This window comes from Pinus tabuliformis, chromosome 5_2 (genome assembly GCF_031772625.1).
Source record: "Pinus tabuliformis cultivar Carrire ecotype Pingquan chromosome 5_2, CPIR1, whole genome shotgun sequence".
NCBI classification, from domain to species: Eukaryota; Viridiplantae; Streptophyta; class Pinopsida; order Pinales; family Pinaceae; genus Pinus; species Pinus tabuliformis.
In genome coordinates this window covers 736,945,670-736,963,010 of record NC_142306.1, presented here as the reverse complement: position 1 = coordinate 736,963,010, position 17,341 = coordinate 736,945,670, and positions in this window count along the sequence as shown.

Below are 17,341 nucleotides of genomic sequence, written 5' to 3'. Positions count from 1 at the left end.
TCCATAGTAGTTTATTTTGGCCTTTTTTCAAACTCTATAACTGAAAAAGTCCATCCGAGCATTTGTCACTTCGGGCTCGTTAATACATCGAAGGAGACTAGAGTCATCTTTAGCTTTTTCTCGACTCTTAAAAAGTGAAAAAGCAAGTTGTGTCTAAAGAGTCGTCATATAAAATTCATTCTAAACGGAACATAATCACCCCTTATTCCTACGTTGATCTTTAGGTTGAGAACATGGAACACACCAACCAAGGGATTCCACGTGATAGGACCCCTAGCCCTTTCTCCTCTTGGGGAGAAGTTGGTGCGCCCCACATGGCCACATTATCGCTTCCAGGACTGACAATTGGCCTGCCAGTTTGGCTATTCTCAACCGCTGTAGTTCAGACCACCACGGTTCCTGAATAGTCGAGTCAACAGTTAGACCAGTCTAGAGCTACCCCCCAGCCTTCCACTTCTATAAGCCTTCCTCCGATCCTTCTTCTTCGAAAGGTCAAGCCGCCAAAAGCGGAGCTCCCATAGAAAAGAAGAAGGAAAAGAAGAAGAAAGAAAAGAAGCAGAAGGAGCCAAAGGCGCCTGGGGGCAAGCAAAATGTATCTAACGAAAATCCACACACAACACGGACCGGGCCCAAATCACCATGTGTCATATGTAGAGGAGACCACCTCCACCGTGATTGTCCCAGTATTCCCCGGATACTAAGGGACTGGTCCCCTCGTTTGCACAGTTCGGAAGCGTCAACCTCTGACAACCAGGTTGAATGCTTACCGTCGACCAGCGAAAGTAAAGGTTCTAGACGACGAAGGGGAATGAGATTCCCCTGCGAACTGTGTGAAGGCGATCACACCCTCCGCCACTGTCCCTTTTTAGACGAGGCAAAGAGAGTTTTGGAAGATCAACCGGTTGCACCGTTGCTACTTCCTCCTGGATACCAAAAACTCGCGCCAAGTCCTTCGTTGGTCGAAAATACAGCTGCCCCGCTCATAGGGCCAGCTGAAGTGTCAGTCACTGAAAGTGAACCTACTGAATCCAGACCGGACGAAAGTCCAAAGGTCGAAACGACAGTTGACCCGGTTCTCCCTTCAGAAGTTTCATCTTCAAATACCACAGTCACTGAGGATTCATCTTCAGCTGACACCCCTACCGAAGAGAGTAAGGATGACACCGTCCAGATTCTTTTCATCAACACCGTTTCTGATGAACATCAGGGCAATGTGCCCACTCCTTTATCGCAGGAAGGAGCATCGTCAGGGTCATACCCGGCCGTATATTCGGTCCCACCACCAACCAAACTAGTTGTGTCCTTTGATTGGAACCAACTAGGCAGACCCCAGTTACCAGCCAGTATACCATTTAGAATTATAGTCCAAATATACAAAATGGTGATGGCTGGAACTATCATTGATGAAGGGGCGTCTGTGAGTATCCTGTCCTCTATTGCTTGGAAAGCACTGGGTTGCCCAGCGCTTTTGCCCGAGACAAGGAATCTCTCGGGTTTTGACAAAGGAACCAGTCGACCATTAGGGATTCTACCTAATGTGCCTATTACCTTGAAAGGGAAGGCTGTCAAGATGAACTTGATGGCCGTCCAAGGACCCTTGGATTATAACCTACTCCTTGGACGAGACTACATATATTGCATGGAAGCAATAGTCTCCTCACTCTTTCGAATAATGTGTTTTCCATACGAAGGAAGAATGGTCAAGCTCGTAGACCAGCTTTCACTTCCGGGATCACGCATTGCAAGTAGTCACATACCTATCCTGAATGGTCTATTTGATCAAGAAAGGTCTCTACCTCCGGTTCTTCTTCCTGATGAGTGCGAGTAATTCGGGAAAGGAAGGCCGGAACCCAGGGGCCATGCATCCTGGTCTGCTCTAGAGGCAGAAGAAACCTTAGGTGTAAAGTAGAATTTCCGCGGGAGAATATGACTAGTCCGTACCCCGTCCCCTCCTTCTTCTTCGTAAAACAGAAGAGCCGGCAAGAGCTCTCATGCGGAAGAAGGGGCAGTTAGGAATGGGGTTGTTCTGGAAAAAGATTCTTTTGTTAAAGTTATGTGGGAGGACGGGGGCCCGTTACTCACCTTTGTCTAGATAAGTAGGCTCTGCCAAAGAAGGGGATCCGTTTGTGGCAGCAAGTAGTAACCATATTTGGATTAAAGGCAAGCCTCACCCATTAAAACAAATGTTTTAAAGGATAAGTAGGGGCAGCCTCCAAAGAAAGAGATTCTATTGCTGCAGCAAATTGTAACCATATTTGAGTAACCTAATGATAGACGTCGCCGAAGAAAGTTTCTGTTTGAAAGGATTAGCAGAACAATCTTTGGGTAACCTGAAAGAGGTAAGCCTCACCTGTTGAAAACAAAGGTTTTTAACAGAAAAGTAGGGGCAGCCTTGAAATTATACTTACACCTGGGGGCATGCAAACCTCTTGGAATGCAAGCGCGGGCAGCTTTTTAATTTTAGGTAGGACTAACCCCGCTAACCCGTAGATAAGTCGATATCCGGCTTGCACAAAGAGAGGATATGGAGCAATACGTAGGGAGATGAAGCTCTTTAAAAAATAGCGATCTTCCACGAGACCTTCCTGCTTTATGACTGGTAAAAACGAGCAGTTTTGGCAAAGTTCATGCTCGTTAAAAAATAAACGCAAGATCCGAGCAGTTTTAATGTGGAAATTCATGCTCGTTAAAAAATAAACATAAGCATGTGAGCAAGCTTCCCCCAGAGTTCAAGCTCATTCACAAAAATGAACCGGTAAATAACCATTTGAGACCGTAAATTCATCAGCCATAAAAGCCTTGGTCGTGTTTGTGCACCGTCACCTCCACTTTTCATTTGGCCGATCATTCACATCCACTTGATTGTTTACCTATTTTGAGGAACAGATGCGAAGAGTGATCCCACCTAGCCATCCTTGTAATACTGTCGTGATTGGAAAATTCAAACCTGTACCTGGAATCTACTGCTATCCCTGTTTATCACTCGTTCCTCAAAATACGAGTCTTCTTTGAGCTCTTTTCACTGACTCGTAAAAAATGAAAAGTTTGCCGAGTTTTGGCCTTCCAACTCGTTAAAAGGACCGGAAGAGCTATCCCTCCTCTAGATTTTAATCTTTTTGGACCTGAGGGATTATTGCACAAAAAGATCGAGCGCTTGTCTAGTTCGGCTCGATAAAGATATCGAACATTCATCCCTTCTGTATTGTTTTATACTTTTTCGGACTTAAGGGATTAGATGACAAAAAATGACCCCTGGAGTCCACTTTATGTACCCTTTTCAGACTCTCTAAAAATGAAAAGGACCGAGTTGTCTTTGTCGCTGGGCTCGTTAAAAATATTAGATAGCGACAAACTTGTCTTTAGACGAGAACGAGTTTCCCTATCGCTAGGCTCGTTAAAACATAGAGATGGGCTTGCCCGAAGGGCAGGTTATAGAACAAGCATATGTTTTCCTTCTCAAGCTTGACAAAAATAAAGAGGTACTAGTTAGAAATGACTGGGGAAAAATTGGGAGAACCTCAAAGCTTAATGGTAGCAAGTCGCTCTTGAACATGACACTTTTGCCTCCGTAAATATCGGGTTGGGTTATTATCATTCACCGGTCCCTTCACCATGGTCCCGCCATACCATCCATACATGGGGTAATGCTACCGATCCATCACATCAGTGTCGTTATATGTTCAAGAGATGTCATTCAGAAAGTGTCAACCGGGTCCCATCCACTACCGTACATCATCTTTCATCCTTCCATGACCGCCACCCTGAATCATATTTCACAGATCGTTTTCACCATCATCACTAGCTCCGTTCCGTGTCACTGATGTGGGATTCATTAAGGCCCTCCTTTGACGGATCACTTCTTGTCGACATCAGCTCATTATCCAAGAAGTTGATCTAGGAACAACCCCTCAGTACTTTGAAGCTTGCATGCCTCAATGGCAAGTTTCTCACTTCCGGCGATAGGTATACATTAATGACCTTCGACCAGGAGACTTTGCGTGGTGTTCGACGTCAGATCCTATATTCACGCCACGTGAATTGTGCTGCAGTACCTTGAGGGTCATCATCATTATCAGTGATTCCTCTCGCGCTTGTTAACAGTTTACATTATTGACTGGTAATCAAGCGATGTCTTTCCATGTTCGACTTCAAGAAATTCTCACATGGATCGACTTGTACTAGAGTGAAGATCGGACAAGTTTGAAGACCCCGGATCTAGTTTCATCCATCCGGGCTGCGATATATATTCAGGAGATAAAAACATAGACATGTGCAGCAGATGGTCATCCTACTAAAAGGATGATAATTAAAAGCAGAGAATTATCAGTCTATTATCAGACGATCGTCTGTTTATGTACAACAAATGTATTTATAAAGCTGAGCATGGGAAATGCCCGCATCAGCTAGATCATGAAAAGAAAGTATGAAAAGATAATGTATTGTATTGTATTTTGTTACAGGTCACCTCCCGACGATTGAATGAACTTCGGATCCTCCTAATAAAGCATTTCACCCTATAAACAACCTCATACTTTAGGGGGCAACTGTTATAGACATTTTTGTGCCTTACAGCATAGAGCATGAAATGTCAATAATCTAAGGGATCCAAAGTCCCTAAACATGTTGTTCTTACCCTTAGAGGAACAAGGTCAGCAAACCACAGCACTGCAAATCAGTTCTCCACTGAAAAACACTCAAAAACAGGTCAATTTTGGATCAAAGCAGCTGCTCCACTAGGGATCTGCGCTGAATGTCAAAAGCTCTATGGTGTACCTGCGCTGCATAGCAAGTGCAACAAAGGCTACCTGCGCTGGGCGTACTTTGACATGTGGAGGAATCTTTTTCTCAATGTGCCAGTGCCCAAGAAGCTTCCAAAAAGACACTTGATCAAAAGATTCTCCTAATGATGAGTTAAGAGCTTCTAAAACTCCAAGTGGAAGATAGAAACTCCGAGTGAAGAACTGAAGAACAACTGGAGTTGAAGAGGACAACAAGTCACACATCAAGCTGACTTATCTTCACTCCAAAACTCTATATAAGGATCTGATCCCATGAGATCTGGAAGCCGGAATTTAGTGCGAAGAATTGCTGTTGGTTTACAGTTGTGAGCATTGGGTGATTGCTTGAGGGAGGTGAAGAAGAGATTTCTCTCCGTCGGGAAGGTGATGCTGGATTGGACCTCTCATGGTTGTATCACCGCCTGAACCTTACTTCCATATATTAATAAAGCATTTGAGGTTCTTCTATTCGCATGTGTTTCAATGGTGTATTGTCATACTTGCGTCTTTGATTTATGCTAATCCTTGAATCGATTATGAATGCATGCTTCTTGTAGTTTCCTTTTCTTGTCTTATTTGCAGGATCTCGTGTAGCTGGGCCCGTGAAAAGACTTGGAGCTGGGAGCAAGCGGCAAACAAAGGAGATTGGATCGACCATTTGCGCAAGACATCGGTAAGTGGATCTCTCCCTTTTATCTCTTGCATGTCATAAAGAAGAAACTTTAGATAGCTTTGCTTTCAGCTGTTGCTAAGGAACTGTCACCCTTAGAGTGGGTTAGGGTCATTCCGAGTTGGATACTTTTCCCCACAACAGAGAGGTTGAGTTGTCACAACAAGAAAAGGATCTCGTTTATGAGATCATTAATGGATTATTGTGTGGTAGGCTTTGCTATCCTTCTTATCCTTTATATTTGCAAGAAAATCATTATCTCTTCCAATTAAAAATCCTGAAGGAAAAATGATTAGATAATACAAGGGAGATACATGATTTCCTAGAAACATTCCAAAGTGCCAATTTCTCAAGACAACATTTGTCGTGTGAGCTATACTTGCATGATCTCGGTTACTGTTGACTTATTGGAGCCTGACCCAGGTTCGAAAGAGTTATTGAACAAACAAATCCTGCGCTACCAGCCCTTTCGGCAACAGTCCACGGAGTGCAGACTGAAGTCTCACCCGAGGTAGCAGGGGAGGGTGCTGGAACCAGGTTTCCGAACCCTTGGGATGTCTAGATGTGTTCTGGAAGGTTCGCAAATTGGTCTGTGGCCTCGCACCACTATGCTTCCATGTAGATCTGGAACAAGGAACTTCCTTAATAGTTATTATTTATGAGTTTGTTATAGATCAGATCTACTCCTTGCAGTCTTTAAGCAACTATTTAATAGAGATAACCAATACGCGCACCCAAAAATGTTATAGATTTGCATAAATTCAGAACATAAGCATAGCGCACAGATCGAAATAGATATATAAACCAGAAATTAACCAGAACCACAATGTTTCAGAGTCCACACAGTATTTTAGAACCAACTTATCTTTATTAATATTCTTGATTCAGTACAATTCACTTCCTGCCCTGCGCACACAACTGCAGGGGTCTATGCACACAACTGCGAACTCTATCAGGCCTCTGCGCACACAGCTGTGGAGCCTCTATCCAACTACTTAACACTTCACGACCCAGATGTACAGAATCAAAGCACAATTACTTTCAAAGGCCCATAAAACTGTTCTCTAGCCAAAAACTACTTTCTACGCCGACTTACTTCCTATTATTCTATATTATTTTTGGGCAGACAACCCTTTGACTCGACCTATTACATTTCGTGCTCTGCGTATTTCAGAGATTTAAAATATTATTACCCTACTTCATAGAATTTAAGCCCCAAAATCGTTACGCCGGGCCTCCGCTACCCAACAGGTCCCCAACACAATCATCTTGACTTGTCCCAAGTCACTCGTCGGTGCGGCGCTACGTGATGCCTAGGCTTCGCGGTCCACCATCCCTGTGAGTGACGCACTCCATTTTGCTGCTCCGTCTTTGACTCCTGCAACTCTTCTTCTCGCTCCTGCTCCACTTCCTCGATTAGTTCGTGCAACCGATGATGCTCATTCTGCTCTTCTCGGTTAACACAGAGCACCTCCTCAAAGGATTTTAGCTCAAGGTGGGGTACCGCATACGGGACCTCTTTGTACCAACGTAGCCAATTTCCAATTTTGTATCTTCTATACGCACTACCTATTGCATCTTGTGTTGCAATTTTGCAAGACCATTGCTACTGTCCGCGAGATCCCAATCTTCAAGGTGCATCAGAGACAACTTGCTAACTGCAATTCCACCATTTTTCTTCGTATTTACAGTCTTTCCCTTATCTTTTATGGTTTCCAGCCCATAGGTTAGGCAACGACATCCGGACTAGTTCTGCTTCATGTCTAAAAATTTCCGGCACATCCCCTACCGTCGATGTTGAACTCTACGCAGTGCCCGCAACTGTCAACACCATACTAGTCAGAAAGTCCTGCATCTCCATTGGCCATATCAAAACCCTTGGGATTACACCTTGAGAATAGATAATGAACATTTCCATAGTGGTGGGAGGGCACAATAGCTTACTTTTCTCAGTAGCGCAGCTCGTTCAGTGGATGCCCCCTGGTGATTTATAAGCATTTTGAAATTCAAATTCATCGGTTCCCTCCCTTTTTTGTGCCTTAACGTTAAGTCTGTGGCAGATCGTTCCAGATCTGGCTCGTACCCCATCTCTTAATTTCCCGCTGCCCGCTCCCTTTTGCCGTAACTCAGATATTGTGTCATGAATAGTGCCAACAACGGTCACCTCTTTGCTTGTCCACGCAGAAACGTAGCCCCTTCTGTGCAACTGCGACCTCATACTAATTTTGCGCGTCCCCTGATTGTCGCGCAGCTCCCCCACAAACTGCTTTAATGTCTCGCGCTCTCTTTCAACTGCCTGGAGTGGTGAGACTGTCCTGCGGTCGGTTAGTCAAGCAGTTGGCCCACCCGTGTAGAGCTTCAGGCAACTGCCATTTACTCTGCCTGGGAAAGGCTCCCCATTCAACTTGGCAAGCTGGACTGCGCCTCCATCTGTGACTTCTTTGACTACATAGGGTCCCAACCAATGCATTCGGAGTTTTCTAGGGAATTTCTCGAACTTGCTGTCATATAGTAATACTAGATCATTTTCTTTGAACGTGCGCATCTTGATATGGCGATCATGCCAAGATTTTTCTCGCTGCTTTTGTACTTGCTGATGGAATCCTACTAGAAATCGCTCCTCCTCAAGTTCCTCTAGTTGCGTGATCCTTTCTTCCAAAGCTCCGTGGTCTACCATGCCTGTCGCCGCTGCTATTCGTAAACTAGGTACAATGTATTCCATTGGCATGATGGCTTCCTTGCTGTAGACTAACCGGAAAGGTGTCTGGCTCGTCAACTTCTTGCACGTTGTTCAGTATGCCCATAGCACAGCAGATATGCGCAAATCCCAATCGTTTCACTGTGCATTACATACCTTGGTCAACGTTGTCTCCAAAATTTTGTTAAACACTTCAACGGTCCCATTTGCTTGCGGATGGTACGATGTACTATGTTGATGGTATATCTGAAATTCCTCAGTGAGCGCGCTGATAGTCTCATTTAGGAAATGCGTTCCGCGGTCACTCATTAGAATTTTTGGACATCCAAATCGCGTTAACACATTCTTGAACAAGAATTTCACAGCTGTAGCGGCCGTGCAGTCTTTAACCGGCTATGCTTCCACCCATCGGGTCAAGTATTATGTTGCTGTGATGATATAGTGCGCCCCCGTCTTTCCTGGAGGTGTGATAGGCCCCACAAAACTGATCGCCAATTTTTCAAATGGTTGCAACGTCATCTATGTCTTGAGCGACATTTCATCCCTCTGCGATGGTTTCCCAATCCGTTGACATACATCGCAGGCCCGACAGTACGCTTTCGAGTCTTGATGTAGAGTTGGCCACCATAGTCCGACGCGAAGAATATTTTGTGCTGTGGTGCGGCCCGCATAATGTCCTCCAGCAACCCCCCCATGTGCTTTGGCCAAGATCTATCCTTGCTCGAATTCAGCTACATATCTGCGTAATATTTCGTCGTTGCCCATTTTGTAGAGGTGCCCTACAATAATAGTAAAGTCTGTTGTGCGTATCACTAATTCTTTCTTTTGCTGAACGAAATATCCCTGCGGCGCGGTTCCTGTGGTTAAGAAGTGGATTATATCCTCAAAATGGCCATCCATGATGCACATTGCATACAACTGTGCATCCGGTAGTCCTTCCTCTAAGTTTGTGGGCTCTTCGCCATTCTCAATTCGGGATAGGTGATCTGGGCCTGCGTTTAGACGTCCCGACTTTACGACGACTTCAAAGTCATATTCTTGAAATAATAGCAACCACCTACAAATGCACCCCCCAACACAGGCTTATTCACTAAGTATTTTAGGGCAGAGTGGTCAGTATACATCTTAAAGTGTCCTCCGAGCAGATAGTGGCGGTATTTTTGGAGTGTTTATACCATTGCCAATCCCTCATGCACAGTAGTGGAGTATTTCTTCTCATCTTTTGACAATTGTAGACTTTTGAATGCGATCGGGTGATCAATTCCCTCCGCTCCTTCTTGAGTGAGTACCGCGCCCAACGCGATACATGACGCGTCAACATGCACGTGAAATTCGATGTCCCATTTCGGAAAGACCAATATAGGGGCTGATGCCATCTTTTCCTTGAGCATTTCCAGACTTTTGTTACATTCCTCATTCCAAAAAACTATTCCATTGGTGCTGTGATCTGTGCGTAGCTTTTTATGAACTTTCGATAGTAACTAGTGTGTCCCCTATGGCACACAGTTGTTTGATACTTCGTGGCACTTGTAAATTGAATATGACAGTAATCTTTGCCGGATCCACCATCATACCTTGCTTACAGACCACATGGCCGAGCAAGTTCTCGAAGGGGATGAGGAAAGTACACTTCTTTAGGTTTAGCGCAATCTGGTGCCATCGACGAGTATCCAACATTAATCGTAAGCTTGCGATATGTTTCTTGACTAACCGAAATATGGTCCAATCATCAAGATGTACTTCCAAGAACTTATGTATAAATTCCTTGAATGCAGCTACCACAACGTGCGAGAATATCGCTATCGTGTTCTTCAGTCCAAAGGGCATCATAGTGCACTGAAAACAACCCCATTCAGTGGCGAAAGTTGTTTTACTCCTGTCCTCTGGTGGCACTTGTAGATTGAGTATGACAGTAATCTTTGCCGGATCCACCATCAGACCTTGCTTACAGACCACATGGCCGAGCAAGTTCTCGAAGGGGATGAGGAAAGTACACTTCTTTAGGTTTAGCGCAATCTGGTGCCATCGACGAGTATCCAACATTAATCGTAAGCTTGTGATATGTTTCTTGACTAACCGAAATATGGTCCGATCATCAAGATGTACTTCCAAGAACTTATGTATAAATTCCTTGAATGCAGCTACCACAACGTGCGAGAATATCGCTATCGTGTTCTTCAGTCCAAAGGGCATCATAGTGTACTGAAAACAACCCCATTCAGTGGCGAAAGTTGTTTTACTCCTGTCCTCTGGCGCGATCTTGATCTGGTGGTACCCCGAGAAACCGTCCGTGAAGGAGTAGGCTTCCTGTCCACCCACATTTTCTAGTACCTCGTCTGTAAATGGCATCAGAAATGGATCGTTAACACATGCATCGTTGAGCTTCTTGAGATCCACGCAGATGCGAATTTCACCCTTTTGTTTTTTCTCCTGCACAACCATAGGACATACCTAGTCGGACTCCTCCACTGGTTCAATTATTCCTGCTACAAGCATCTTGTCCAACTCTTCGCGGAACTTTGCTTTGTATTTCAGATTCAATCGGTAAGGCCACTACTTAACTGGCTTCGCATCTGGCTTCAGGGTTATCTCCATCATTCCCAGGTCACCGAGGATCCCTTTTAACTCCATGATTTTAGTCGGGAATAAATCTTGATAGTAATTCGATGACCTTTTCCACCGTGGCATCGTCCCAATAGTCCCCACGCATTGCATACTTCGGCTCTTCCTACATTCCGATGTTTACTTTTTTCGTTTTCAGCGGTGCGGTGATGTCTGGATCCTCGATTGCTGGTTTGCGAAACTCTCGACTCCCCTCTGTTTCCGGAATATTTATGTTTCTAGGGTCGTCCTCATCATCTTCTACCTGCACATTGTAACATTCCAGGCCTGCCTCAACTATCGCGACCATTTTGGCTGCCTAATTTCTTCTAGTTCCAGTGGTATTTTGAAAATAGCGGCCTTCACAACCTGCAATGCGTCATCCACAGTATCCATCCATTGATCTTCAAAGAGGAATGTTAACAAAAAACCTTCACGCAAGATATCCCATTCGCCCGTGCCATGTTGAAGCTCTATTTCAGTATACCAATTCCGCGGGATGACATCTAGGGTATGATAAAATAAGTGTACCCACTCTGGTTGGGGCTCTTCCCCATAGGCTTTAATCCATTTGGTGAGGTGCGTGTGCGGGTTTTCACGTCCATCATATTTCTCGATTAGTCGTAGTTCTAGCTTCCCAAATCTTATCTACATCCTCCGCCTGTAGCTATGCCAATCTTCAAAGGTTCCTTCATGTGTTCCCCACCTCCGTGCAGGCATTGCGTGCAATTCCCATTTTAATGCATCAAACCGCTGGTGTTCTGGCACCGCGCACTCAAAATTTATCAGGAATTCGTCTACTTCGGTCAATCCATCATACATCGGCAGTTCTTGATCCTGAGCTTTTACACAACACAGTGACCTTGTCATCATATTGTAGTTTAACATGGTTACTCTATTCAACCGGTTATGCCATCGTTCGTCTTCTTCATGTGAATCTGAAATGCAGGCTTCTGCGTGTTCCCATGGAATTCTTTCATCAATAGTCAGATTCACCCATTCTTGATCTAGCACTATGATCATGTAGATATCATCCAAGTCCTAATTTATTTCATCATCACGTACAGGTTCAGTATACCGCACTCCTTCAGCCGGGTCTAGGGGAATGAGTACATGGAGGGACTTCTTTTCAAATATCATCTTCTGGTTCTTTAAATTAATGATTCCATTCATATCTGTGGCCCAGTCTATCCCTAATAATGCTGGGTAAGGGTTACTATTATCCAAAATTTCTATTACTTCAAAGTCTGTTTGTGTACTCACGCCTTCTATATCCACTGTGACTCCTTGCAATCTCCCCATGGGCAAGATATTTTGCTGTGTCGCCATCCATAATTGGATAGGGGACCACTCTAATGTGGGTCTGACCATGCATTCCCATGTCTATTTAGGTAGCACGTTTGCATCCGAACCTAAGTCCAGAATGATATGATCCATCTCATAGTCGCTGACCTATGCTATTAATCACATTTCCCGTCCAGTGCGCAAAGTATGTTTTCCTAATTTCCAGACCATGTGAGGTACACCTGACCCTGCGCACCTAGTTATTAGCTCTTTTAATGCAATAACCGCCTGATTATCGCGTAGTAGTTTCATACATATCTCTAAAAAGGTAGTTAACATAGAGGGATCCATTCTTGGCTCAGTTGGATCACTACTACCTGAAGTAGAGACCTCCTTGAAGCTCTTCTGAGCTTTCGTAAATGTCCCTTTTACCTGTTCCACCTTAAAGATGCCATGATGACCCTTCCCATCTACTCCATGCTGTTTCCTCGCATCTCCTCCTGTAGTTGCGCCGCTCCTTAGTACCATGTTTACGCTGGGGTCCTCTTCACGTGGTTCAGCCCTCATCATTTGGACATTTTGCGTCGCCGTGGGTTGTGCTGCCCTTTTCTCGTGTATCTGTGCTATTAGTGTGGGGAAATCTATCATTTCATGATCAAAATGCTCGCAATAGGGGCACGATATTCTAGTCAGGTTGGTACAATCACGCGTGTAGTGCCCTGGTCCTCCGTAGTTGTAACATATTAGCTTCTCGCGACCCCTTCCTAGTCCCATTCCTCCCCGTCCTCGTCCACGTCCCTGGAACCCACTGTGCGTTATCGCTGTGGCTGGATCCTGACCTTGCACTTCAATCTGCATTCTGTAGGTAGGTGACTGGTCCATCAATAATTGATAATTATGGCAGTCTCGCTCCTCGTGACCCACCGATCTGAAAAAATTGCAAAATAGCTGCTGAGGGGTTTGGTTAAATTTTAGCAGTAGGTGATAGTTGTCCATGTTGTGCTTTCCTCCCACCTGATAGATTACGCACCAGAGCGAGGGTACCGTGCTTGGCCCCGCTTGTGCCTCTGGTCGCAACTGTGTTGGTCCCCTCGCTGCCACATAGTTGGCAAAGACCGAACAATGATCCTTATCGTGGCCCTGGCTTCTACATTTTATACACCACACTTCCTCCCGAGCTTCCGGCCGGGGTGCCTTTTCTTGTCTTAAACTCTGCATTTCTAAACACAGGTTTTGTATTTGCGCATGGATTTGCTGAACTCCTAACCCCAGATCCTGTATTGGAGTTTCATGCAACCTCATCGCCATCTCCAACGCTTCAGGTTGGGTTGAGATCTTTTGCTGTGATAGTGCCTTCCTCAGATGTGGTGTCAACGATGCCACAAACCACACAAAGTGATGTGCATTCGTCATGTTAGCCTCGCGGATTGTACTCTTTAATCTCTGATCCAGATCCCACAGGGTTTCACCAGGTAGCATCATGATCTCCTTGAACCCGATGATCGACTACGTCTCTGATTTCAGCCGGCTGAATTATTTCTTCAATTCATCCAGGATCTCCGCTGTTCTCGCATTCAGGTGATCGCTTGAGTACTTTATATACCATATCAGCGCATGGTCTTGCAGTGCACTAACCAGGGTAGCCTTCTTGATGTTATCGTTCATAACTCTGTGCGCTTCCCATACTATCCTTACTACGAACCAAAACTGTTCTAGATCTTCGCTTCCTGCTTCTTTGAATACTGGCAACTGGATTGTGCTCGTCATGTTTAACCTCTCGTTTGTGCGCTGGTGTGCTAGGACCTACTATGAACTCGTACCGCTCCTAATCCAATCAATCCTCGGGCTCTTTCTTCGTAGGGTTCTAGCGTCCTGACATCAGACATCCCTTAGGCAGATCTCGGTCTCAGCAACGGAACCATTTGTTGGCTTATTGGGGCCTGACCCAGGTTTGGAAGAGTTATTGGCCAAACAAATCCTGCGCTACTGGCCCTTTCGGCAATAGTCTGTGGAGTGCAGACTGAAGTCTCACCCAAGGTAGCAAGGGAGGGTGCTGGAACTAGGTTTCCGCACCCTTGGGATGTCTATATGTGTTCTGGAAGGTTCGTGAACTGGTCTGTGGCCTCGCGCCACTCTGCTTCCACGTAGATCCGAAACAAGGAACTTCCTTAATAGTTATTATTTATGAGTTTGTTATAGATCAGATCTACTCCTTGCAGTATTTAAGAAACTATTTAATAGAGATAACCAATACGTGCACCCAGAAATGTTATATATTCACATAAATTCAGAACATAAGCATAATGCATAGATCAAAATAGATATAAACCAAAAATTAACTAGAACCACAATGTTTCAGAGTCCACAGAGTAATTCAGAACCAACTTATCTTTATTAATATTCTTGATTTAGTACAATTCACTTCCTGCCCTGCGCACACAGTTGCAGGGGTCCGCGCACACAGCTGCGAACTCTATTAGGCCTCCGCGCACACAGCTGTGGAGCCTCTATCCAACTACTTAACACTTCACGACCTGGACGTATAGACTTAAAGCACAATTACTTTTAGAGACCCATAACACCATTCTCCAACCAAAAACTACTTTCTACCCTTAGAGCCTCGCTCTATTTATACATTCCCCATGGTCCGCGGACCATGGGCAGGCCGAATTACTTCCTATTAAACTATATTATTTTTGGGCGGACAACCCTTTGACTCGACTTATTACATTTCTTTCTCCGCGTATTTCGGAGATTTACAATATTATTACCCTACTTTATAGACTTTAAGCCCCAAAACCATTACGCGGGACCTCGCTACCCAACAATTACTTTGTTTCTTTTATGAAAAATCAGATAGGCTGGAAAGCTTCTAATGATATAGTAACAACTAATGAAGAATAGGTAGAACTATTTATTAGAGGAGAACCTTATTCAATTGAAGATGTTGCACAAAAATAAAATAAAATATGGCGGTTTCCAACGAGTAAGACACTGCTAATGGACCATCAAGAATCAATTCTATGGATATGTCAGAGAAATATACAAGGAATGAGAATTGGTGCCTTGAAAGGAAGCAGGTTGAGATAGGATCTTTCCCGACAAGAATTGAAGAAGGGATACAACAATTGCTATTAGAATTTTCAGGAAGCACTTTGCAAAGTTCATCAATATGTTGATTGTTTTAGGAGTGGTGCAGGCTGGATATGAATTAGATTCAATTTTACACACCTATCAGTATCGACATCCATATAGTATTACTGGTAAGATTTGGGAGGGAAAATTGGTTATTTCTCAAGGATATAGGGTTAGTGGTGGAGACATGGAAGGAACTTATAACCTCACACAACTCCACTCTCATCATGTCAGGCATCAGTGGCATGAGTCTGTATGAGGACAGTTGGGGAGATGTTGGGTCACAAAATTGTCATCTCTATCCTACTCATTTTACTATTTATTTTATCCCTTTTTGACCAACAAGACCAAATCTTATTACTGTAATAACCCTGATTCACCAAAGTATGTCTTTTTTCACTTGTCACTTTATTAGTCCAATTCTACTTATAATTTGACATTAGAACTACTTTGTTAGGCTACTTTTTATCATAAAACTAATGTGTGGGTTGTTTTAGGTTTGGATGGTCTATCAAAGCTTGATGTTATTGGATACATTTAAGTTCCATTACTGATTTGGATTAATTAAGGTTCTGGAGTTGTTGTTGCTACAAGACAATTGCTTAAGCACTCTTTGCTTTTCCTAATCAGACTGGATTTGGAGGTGCATCAAAGTCAAAAGAAACAACTCATCACTTGGAGATATTTGTGGAGCATCCAAATCATTTGCTTGAGATCTTATGTAACTCTATTTGTAATTAAAGGAAACTATTATAGTTTTACCCCTTCCATGGAAATCATTGTGTAATTGTTAAGATATCGTTTTATTTTAAGATCACATGAGAATCAAAGATTCTCATGATGATCTTCTCATCGTCGTAATTAAGATTTGTAAAAGAGAAGACTCTTTGCCCGCGAGGGCTAGAGAAAATAATTGGAGAATATGATTGGAAAGGGAAAACACCAGAGCTATGTAATCCCGATACTTTTATTAATGAAAATTTCAACTTTGTGTTTCAATGATTTTCTTTGAGCAGTTTGTATATGTTTTTGTGCACTAGCCCCTACTGAGGAGGAAGGGACCTCCTTCTTAGAAGGGATCATTAGTTAGTGAGGGTGGAGTACATAATTGAATAAATATTTCTCAATTATGTGATTGTTGTTATTATTTCTATTATAGTTAATATTGTGTGTAATTTAATTAATCACAGTAAGATTTGGATGGTGTGACAACTTAAGTCCTGGACTAGTTCCTCGGTCTAATGTCGAAGCGAATTATTTGATTTTATGTTACAGTTTGGATTGAACTTCCTTTTATGTGTACAGATTGAATGAGTGATGGTTTTTAGGAGTGTTGTGAGAGTGGTTGAATGACAAATTAGATAAATAGTTATCAATTATGTGATTGTTGTTACTGTTATTGTTACAATTAATTTTATGTGTAATTTGATTAATTGTAGCAAGATTTGAATGGTGTGACAACTTAAGTCATAGAATGGTCCCTCAGTTTAGCGTGGAAGTGAATTATTTGCTTTATTGTTACAGTTTGGATTGCACTTCCTTTTATGCAGATTGAATGGTTGATGATTTTCAGGAGTGTTGTGAGAGCGATTGAATGACATATTGCATAAATATTTATCATTTATGTGGTTATTGTTACTATTGTTGTTACAATTAATTCTATGTGTAATCTAATTAATTGCAGTAAGCTTTGGATGGTGTGACAACTTAAGTCCTCGAATCGTCCCTCAATTTAGTGTGGTAGTGAATTATTTGTTTTCTTGTTACAGTTTGGATTGCACTTCCTTTTATGTGTGCAGATTGAATGAGTGATGGTTTTTAGGAGTGTTGTGAGATTGCTTGAATGACCATTGATAGATTGCATAAATATTTCTCAATTATGTGATTGTTATTATTGCTTTGTTACAGTTAATTTTGTGTGTAATTTAATTATTTGAAATAAGTTTTGGATGGTGTGACAACTTAATAATTGTATCAATCCCTCAATTTAGTGTGGCGGTGAATTATTAGTGTGATGGTTTTAAGGAGTTCTATGAGAGTGGTTGAATGACAGGTTACACAAATATTTCTCATTTATGTGATTTTTGTTATTGTCGTTGTTATAGTTAATTTTCTGTGTAATTTAATTAATTATGATAATCTTTGGACGGTACGACAACTTAAGCCTTGGACCGG